We start from the raw sequence: 9,021 nt of genomic DNA on the forward strand, positions 1-9,021 counted from the left end.
TTTCTCTGACACAGAAACAGGGAAACCCCATCACTCTCCAGATTAGAATGACCCAGCCCATCCCACCTCCCCGAGGGGACAGAGGCTCTGGAGCCAGGGCTGGCCCTGGAACTCTCCCTGCCCTGGCACTCGGCCTAACGCAGGAGAGGCACTCGATCGACACTTGCTGAGAAATGAATGAACGGACCACAGTCATCCTTGGTCTAAGAAGAGCAGACTGATGACACGGTTGGCCACTGCCGGTCCCCAGGGCACAGAGCGGCAGCAGCGGGGTGGACACCGCGGCTCCTACAGGGAGGGAGGCCCCCCCCCCCATGGCCCAGGGCAGCGGGTCTCCACCCCCGACCCGCCCCTCCGGGACAGGCACCTGCGCAGCCGCCGTCAACCTCGGCTGGGTGCTCCCTCGGCGAGTCCCTCGGCGATGCCTGCTCCACTAGAGGGGAAAGGTTGTACCAGAGCCCCCACGTCCCCACGCCCCTCGCCTGGTCGGGCAGGGGTGCTGACCCCCAGGCCAGGGCTCCAGGCTCTGCTTTGGGTTCCAGGCGGCCTGGTGGCCAGGAGACAGCCCCTCCCGGCTCACCCACCGCCTGCATCGAGAGCCTAGGGGTACACAGCTGTCCCCACCAGGGGAGCCCCAGGCCTGCTGTGTGTTTCCAATAACAACTCCTTGGTGGACAAAGGGATCAAGAGCAAGGGGGTGACAGACAGGGGCACGGTTTCCGCACTGGGCTGCAGTCCTGGTGCTGGGTTTCAGATTCAAGGTCGTGCTAAGCGTGTTAGAGGCCGTGCTGCTCCTGGGCTCCACACACGGAGCCAGCGCCCATGTCAGGCTATGTAGACAGGTCACCCACGCCCCTCACCCAGCCTCTGGGCCACACGGGCGCTGCCTTGTCTCCCCACAGCCTTGCCTGGGGACACACACACACAGACACAAACACACATGTACCCATCCCAACACATGCAGACACATTCAGTCACTTAACAAACACGTGTACCCACACCCCCGAATCACACCTGCACACACACGCCCATGCCAGCCTGCACACACATGAGCACACACCCATGACAACACACACATTTACACACAGTCTCACCCGCGTGTGCACACACGTCCACACTAGCACCCACAAACACACCCACGTGAGCACACACACCCCAACCTCCCACACGCACACACATTCTCCCATGTAAGTGCACACTCACAAACACACGCACCTCTCTCACACACCTGCGTGCCCTGACCACACTGCGGGGAGCCCACAGCTCCCCAGAAGCCCCCATCCCAGGTCCCTCTGCACCCACAGCTCCCATCTTGGCCCGGCAGAGCTTGGGGACCCCGGACTCCATCCACCTGCCCATCCTGCCGGGTCTCTCGCGTGGCACGCGTACCGTAGCCCCACGCCCTGCTTCCCCAGAAAGAAGGCTCGGGGTGAGCAGCCGCACCCGGCTTCCCACCTGCTCAGGTAGCACCTGGTGCCCGCCAGGCCCCCAGGGACCCAGCAAGTCTGGAAATGACACAGGTCCCCGGGGCTCAGGCCACAGGGACCTCACACAGCTATCGTCAATTCCTTCCCCCCACCGGGCCCGCTGCTCCCGCAAGAGGGGCAGGGGGAGGCCAGCTTGCCGCAGGCCTTGACCAGGCGCTCAGAGCCCCGTGGAGCCGAGCCCACGGCTGAGGAGAAGCCCCTGCTGCAGCGGCTGTCAAATGAGCACGTCGCCAGATGAGGCTGCTCTTGGGCCTGGGAGCAGGGCGGGGCGGCTTCGCACCAGGCCCGGGAGCAAAGATGACCTCCAGGGCACCGAGCTCCTAGCAGCTGGGCGGGGCAGGGCAGCGTGGAGACCCTGAGCCCAGGACAGAGCCGCCAGGCCCAAAGCCCAGGAGCATCAGAACCCCCAACTCACGAGGCAGAAGCCCGGCTCCCCCAGCACTGATGGATGCTGACCAGCCTCCCTGCCCAGCCAGCGGGCGCTGGCCCTCGGAGCTCCTGCAGGATGGCAGGCGTCTCCCAGATCTGCCCAGCATCCCTGTCCGGGACCTGCCTCCGGCCCCCCGACGCCTCCCTTCCTGCCTCTGGTCACCCCAACTGGCGGCAGGAGCCCGACCAGGGAGACAGGCAGGAGACCACGCGGAACCCTCCACTGCAGCGAAATCCCCTCCCGAAGTCCCCAGCCAGATGCAGTGAAGGGTGCACCGCACCTACCGTGGCGAGGTGCCGCAGGGGGTCACCGACGTACAGCATGGCAGGCGCCGGGGGCTCTGGACGCGCCAGGGGGCTGGCGTCCCTGGGGACGAGGCATGGGTCTGGGTGGCCGGGCAGGGAAGGGGTGGAGTCGTGGCCGCCCGGCAGGTGGACAGAGGGGGAGAGGCTCCGCGCTAGGGAGGCAGGCGCCAGGGATGCTCGGGAACATGTGGGCTGTTTGTTGGCATTTTCGCTCTTCCCATCTCCCCTAGTTCTGTCAACTGGCTGCATCTAACAACAAAACCGCGGCCCAGCCCCTTATCCTCATGACTATTCATCCGCGTCCAGGGCAGGCCTCAGCTTGCCCGATGATGTGTTGGACCGCACCAAGGAGGCTGCGCGGGGAGGGGCGGGGACGCCGGGTCAGTGCGGCTCCATTATCAAAGCCCTCCAGGGCTCCTTTGGAGACACCCGTGCCCGGGCTAGGCCCTGGGGGCCCCGCGCCCGCACCCCCGCAAGCAGGCTCCGCCCCTGAGCACGAGGGGTGAGCCCTGGCCCTCGAGACCAGGGTAGGCAAGGCTGGGCCACCCCAAAGGGGAGAGATGGTGCCGCTGCCCTTGGAGACCCAGGCGGAGCCAGTCTCCCTACTGCCGGGGAACTTGGTGGTCTGCAGGGACCACCAAGGGCTGAACAGAGAGGACAGGCTCATAGGCTAGTGTCCCGGGGCCCCTCGGAGAGCCAGCTGACGAGAATGAACCTGCCACCCACTACGCGTCCACAGCGGGGGTCCGGCCCAAGAACCCAGTGCTCACGCTCAGAGCCCTGGCCATGCTGCTGGCCTTGTCCTGGCACTTGACAAGCCGCCAGAAACAGGGACGCAGCACTGACGCCAAAGAAGAGCCCAGAGGGACTGCAGGGCCCACCCCACGTGGTGGCTGATGGCCTGGGCACAGCCAGGGGCTCTGCAACGGTGGCCGCCTGGCGGGGGCTTGGAGTGGTTACCGCCACTTCCTTTCGGGGGTGTTCGAATTTCCACTCTGCTGTAGGATCTTTGGTGCAAAGCTGCCCTTGGCAGAGGGGCCTGACCCCCCCGGAAGCAGCCCGGCAGCAACATGCAAACCCACCCTCTGAAGCGGGACACTCGGACCCAAGCTCCAAGCCCCCAGAGCACAGCGGCTTCAGCACACAACAAGTTTAAGAGTCTTCAAGGAGCCACGAGGACAACGCGAGACCCTTTCCTTCCCATCTTGCCCAATCCAGCTCCCTGCCTGTCCCTTCCCGGTCTCCTCCCACCTCTCTCCGGTCTGAGCACCCTAAGAGCTAGCAGGGGCCTTGCTCCCCAGAGAGCTGGCAGAGCCGGGCTCCGGGCACAGGGAAGCTTGGCCCGAGGTCACCAGAGGGGCCTGGAGGACCCGCCCAGGCTCAGGATGGCACTGCATCCGAGGGGCTGGGGCCGGGGGAGCACAGCTCAGGGCCCCGGACCGTGGAGGCCACCGGGGAGGCACGGGCACTCCACTCCGTGTGAGCCCCACTCAGAGCCCCATCCTCGAGGCCACAGGGAGGCACGGGCCCTCCACTCCGTGTGGCTGGGGTCTCAGCTGCCCACAGGCAGGTCCCTCATAATGAGAGAATCGAGAGAAACCCAGTTCTGTTTGCTAGACAGATGTGCAGGAAGGGGGTCTCTGGGGAAACACCTGCGGGGGTCTGCAGTGGGGTGGGGCGAGGCTTGCAGAGGGCGAGGCCCCAGGGCCTGACCGTGAGCTTCCTGCACTGTCGCTGGGCCCTGCTGCAAAGACGCCAGTGGGTGGGAGTTCTTTCCGCCTGCAGAATCTGGGAGGTGGGCTGCCCGAGGCTGGAGGTGTATGATGTCGGGCCAATTCCCAGCCTCCCCACAGCCAGGGGCCTTGCTTGTCAAAAGGGATGAGTGACTGAAGAAGAGACCCAGGTATGTCCCGTGTTCGTTTCATAAATAGCCAAAAAGAAACAGCACAATGGAAGAGGGGCTTGAGGCGTGAAGGACAGATGGCCGACCCGCGCTCAGAGCGCGGCGCCCAGCGTGGCTGAGCCGCTCGTTTCCACCTGCCAAGCGCTGAAGGCCGCCGGCCTCCGCCTCAGAACGGCACCAGCTTCCCGTGACTTTTCCTAAGGCCCCGGCCATTGGGAGGACAGGGACAGGGGCTGGGAGCTGTCCCCCTCCCAGTGTGGCCTCGGCAGCCTCCTCCAGGTGGTCTCAAGGGGTCCTCAGCACCTGCTGGTCTGCTCCTGGCCACACCTGAGGAGGGGGCAGCTGCGACCGGGTGGGCGCCAGTGCCCGCACGGATGGCTCCCGGCACCGCAGGCTGGGGAGGGGCTCCTGCAGCAGGGACAGGAACGCGTCTCCGGGCACCTGCGATGTGTCAGGTCAGGGCCGAACTCACAATGCACAGGGCCCGCGGGGCAGCTGGCTTCGTGCCACCCGTGGAGGAGGCCACAGAAGCTCAGCAGGGCTCTGGGACCTGGGGCTGGAGGGAGCTCAGGTCTGTGCCACCCGAAGTGCCTGGTCACCTAAGCCTGTCCAGGGAAGGGCTGGCGGGGGGCTCATGAGTGCTGCTGGGGGCCGGGGGCTCTCGGAGCAGGCACATGGGGGCCACGCTCTTCCTTCTCCCGGGTCTGGGGAGAAACGCCCCTCCCCAAAGTCAGGAAGGCCTACCCCAGGTGACCTCTGGGTCTCAATCCCCTAAGTGTCCGAGGGTTCTAACCCCGGGCGTCTGTCCTGCTGCTGGGTGCCCTGGGCCCCCGGGCAGGTGGGCCAGCCTTCTGTCCTTGCCTGTTGCAGCCCCACCCTCTGGTGGCCCACCTGCCCACAGCAGCTGTCGCCAGAGAAAGGCGCCAGGAGGGGCGGGAAGAGGGGGAGGGCACAGGCTGGCTCCAGGCCCGGAGGAGGCTGTGGGGGAGGGGAGGGAGGGAGCGAGGAGACCCCCGCCTCTCTCTCTTCTGTCTCCCAGTTTCTTCTTCCCTTCCCTGCATCCTAAGGGCCAGCAGTGCCCAGCCTGGTGTTGTCCGAGGGGTGCTGACACCCCAGAGCAGGGATTCGCCCAGAGCCCAGGCCCAGCTCTGCGGAGCTTCCCTGGGTGAGAATTCGGATTCCTGACCCACGGCCTCCTCGGCCTCCCACCGCGTGAGCTCAGGATGGGCCTTTATCCTGCCCATGCTCCTCCCAGACCAGGAGCCCCCCACCCTATCCCGACGGCATCCAGAGTCCTCTCAAGTGTCCCCTGGTCAGGGCATCTGCGGGGGACCCAGGAGGGCAGGGGTCTCAGTTTAGCCGTGGCTCCCGCCCTCCTAGCCTGGGGGATGTGGGGGCTTCCTCCACTCTCCTCTTGCGGGACGGGGGCCCAGAGTGGGGCCTGTGAGCCGCCTGGGGTCTGCGGCGCGTCTGGCGCCCAGGGCAAGGAGGCCGCCCAGCCGGATGGGGGCGCCACGCCCTCTCAGCCCTGCGCCGTCTCTGCAGTGGCAGCTTCTCGCACGCGGGGCCCCACCCACATCACGCCGGGCCTTGGTCGCGTGCTCCCCGTGGCCCGTGGCCGGGCACCCGCAGACGACAGTTGCTCTCAGTTCCCCTACGCGCAGAGATGGAAGCCGGAAGGGCTATGGCTCTGCGGCGGTTGCCAGGCTAAGAGGGCGGCGGGGATTCCGACCCCAGGAAATCCAGCCCCAGAGTCCCCACCCCGCCCACCCAGCCTCCTGGTCTCCGGGTGCTCTCAGCCCCCGGCGGCAGTGACCACATGGCCCTCTTCCTGCTGCGGCCACATGCAGCTCACAGTCCCCCCAGAACGTCTGAGGCCTGGGGCTCCCCCAAGGCCCACTGGGGGCTCCACTGCTCCTGTCTGGGCCCCGTTCTCTTAAACTGCTGGACTCAGCTTCCTCCCTGGGGCCAGGGGCAGGCGGGTCCAAGGCCCTATGGGGCTGGGTGGACCCGGGACCGGCCCCCCGTGAGTCTGTGGCGTCTCCTGAAGGGCTCGCTTCTCTAGCCCACCCCCCGCCCCAGTCACCCCAAGTTCAGAGCAAGGACACAGAGGCTCGGAGGGGTGCGACGCCCTGCCTGTCTACCCCCGGCTGCTAAGGCAGTGGCCGCAGGCGTCACGGGGGCGTGCGACGGCTGCCTTCTGCCCGCGGCCACGGACACTGCTCAGGACCCTGCGGCCGACCCGACTGGAACCAATCTGCCCATCCGAGGTGGGGGAGACCCAAGTCCCCCGACATGGAAGGCGCCCATCACTGCAGAGGACCAATATCCTGTCCTCTCAAGGGCCGTGTTGCTCATGTCGAGCCCCTGGGGGGGATGAGACCCACAGCCCGGTGGGGGGTGTGGCCCCAGAGTGTGGGCAGCACTGGGGGAGGGACAGCCAGAGCGTGCCCCGTGGGGCAGGTGGGGACGGGCACATTTGGGCTCGCGGCCCTCTTCCAGAACCAGGAGCCCCGGGAGCCTCTTAGTTTGCCAGAACTGCCTCTGTTTTTTTTTGACAGCGTCTCGCTCTGTCACCCGGGCTGGAGTGCAGTGGTGGCATGACAGCTCACTGCAACCTCAATCTCTGAGCTCAAGCGACCCTCCTGCCTCGGCCTCCCAGAGTGCTGGGATTACAGGCGTGCGCCACCCACTGCCCCAGCATCCCCACCGAGCAAGGTCCGGGTCCCCAGGGCCCTCAGCTTCCTCCCTGGGCTCCAGGGCTGGACTTTAGAACAGTGTCCCCCGGTCAGCTCCCTCAGCAGGCAGGGAAGCCACGCTCAGGGCGGCTAAGCACAGGGGCCCTGCAGCCAGGCCGCCCACACGGGGCCAGTCACCCTTGCTTCTCCGAGCCCTGGTCTTGGCACCTGGCGCTGCCGTGGGGGCTGGAGCGGGCACACACGCCGTTGGACCAGGCAGCAGGTCGGGATGAGGCTTGCAGAGGGGAGGCTGGGCCTAGGATGGGACTGGGGGGCATCACCCGGACCAGGGCAAGAAGGTGGAACGTTGACCTTTCCCCCCTTCCAAGCATCCTGTTTTGCCGACGACATGGGGACAAGGGCCATGACGCCTCCCCATCCAGGTCCCCATCCTGGACACCAGTGTCATCTGGTCTGGGAGGGACAGGGGCTGGCCTCCGGGCTCCAGGGAGGGAGGACCAGCCTTGGCTCCAGGGAGTCCCCACCTCCGTGCTCTGAGCTCTGCACCCAGGAATTTCATCCTCGGCTTTACTGTGCGGCGTGTCGCTACCTGACCGATGCGGCCGTCTGGCTGTGTGCGGAGCAGCGAGGCCCCACCCTCGTCACCCCGCGGCCCGGGAGCGGCGTGCCCCAACAGGCGAGGGCTCTGGCTGCTCTGGCCCGATGTGCTCGGCACCGGGCATCCTCGGGGGCAGGGGCCATGGCACTCCCCACCACGGGCACCTAGAAACGCCCCCTCTGCCTCCCTGACCCGGCCCTCCCAGTGCAGGGTCTGTGGGATTCAGGGGCCCTCTGTCCTGGGGTTGGGGGGTGGCCTCAGAACTCAGGATGCAGCAGACGTCTTGGAAACCTCTGCCCAGAGGTCCTCCCATCCTAGACCCAGCGTCTGCCTCGGTTTCCTCACCTGTGAAATGGGAACACAGCCGGTGCTGAACGCTGGCAGGCTAGTCCCACTAGGATGGCCTCCAGGGCAGGGGCGCGGCCAGGGCAGGCCGTCAGACCCTCAGATCCCGTCCGAGGGGACCCTCAGAGGAACAGACGTCCTGGGGGGGCTGCTGCCTGGCTTGGGCTGCCCAGGGAGGTGCCTTCTCTCAGCCCCACAGGCTCCGCACGACCCAGCGGGGAACCTGGCCCCTCACCTCCTGCACCCCGCGTCACTCTGCCCACTCTCCTGACGGGGCCCCCCAACAGTACGCCTCGGACAGGTGTGCGTCGGGGTGAGTGGGGGCGTTAGGAAGAGGACGGCCAGGCCCCGCTCCAGGACTCCGGAGGGCCTGCCTCCCGGTGCCGGCGTGAGGAGGGAGGTGGGACCCCACTCCGCCGCCTCTGCTCCTTCCCGAGCGTGTCTGCTGAGTGTGGGTTTTCCGCCTGCACACAGCAAAGCTCCTCAGACAAGTCCCCGCCTGAGAAATCGCCAGGCCCTCGGCAACCAGCTCGCGGGCAGAATGGAGCAGCCGGGTGGCCCCGTGGGGGCTGGCCCCAGGCCGGGATCCTCACCCCCTTCCTGTGTGTGCTGCCACCTGCCCTACCTCCTGCCACAGCCAGACGTGGCCCTGCCTTTGGGCCAGGAGGGGCACCCAGTATGGCAGGGCCTGAGACACCGCAGGGCTGGCCCCTGCCCCAGGAGGGAGGGAGAGCCTGCCAAGAGGGGGTGTCAGGGGCCTCACTGCCCCGGCACCCGCACCCAGACCCCTTCTTGTGGAAGCAGCATCTGGATCTTCCTTTGAGGCCCTTCTGGGTATCTCAGCCCCTGTGGGGAGCCCATTGCACTCCATTCCCTTCCAACCCTGCCCCAGGGGACAGGGGACAGGGCTGTGGGACCCAGCCAATGAGAGGCACAGGGCTGCCTCAGAGACTGGCAGGTGACAACACTCAGACCAACAAGAGACAGGCCTGCCAGACTATATGAAGAGAGGGCCCCCTCTCCACAGCAGTGGTAATGCGGAGGCTGTCTGTGATCAAAGCCACTGTGGAGGAGGGGGGCAGAGCAAGACACGGAGCAAGGCAGCTGTGGAGCACCTAGACCCAGCCTTGCCTGCAGCCTTCCCCACACCTGAAGTCTATCCTAACACCAGATCCAGCCATGCCTGCAGCCCTTCCTTCATCTAGACCCAGCCTTGCCTGTAGCCTTCCCCACACCTGGATCCAGCCATGCCTA

The sequence above is a fragment of the Propithecus coquereli genome, unplaced genomic scaffold, assembly GCF_000956105.1.
Source record: "Propithecus coquereli isolate 6110/MARCELLA unplaced genomic scaffold, Pcoq_1.0 Scaffold757, whole genome shotgun sequence".
Taxonomy (NCBI): Eukaryota; Metazoa; Chordata; class Mammalia; order Primates; family Indriidae; genus Propithecus; species Propithecus coquereli.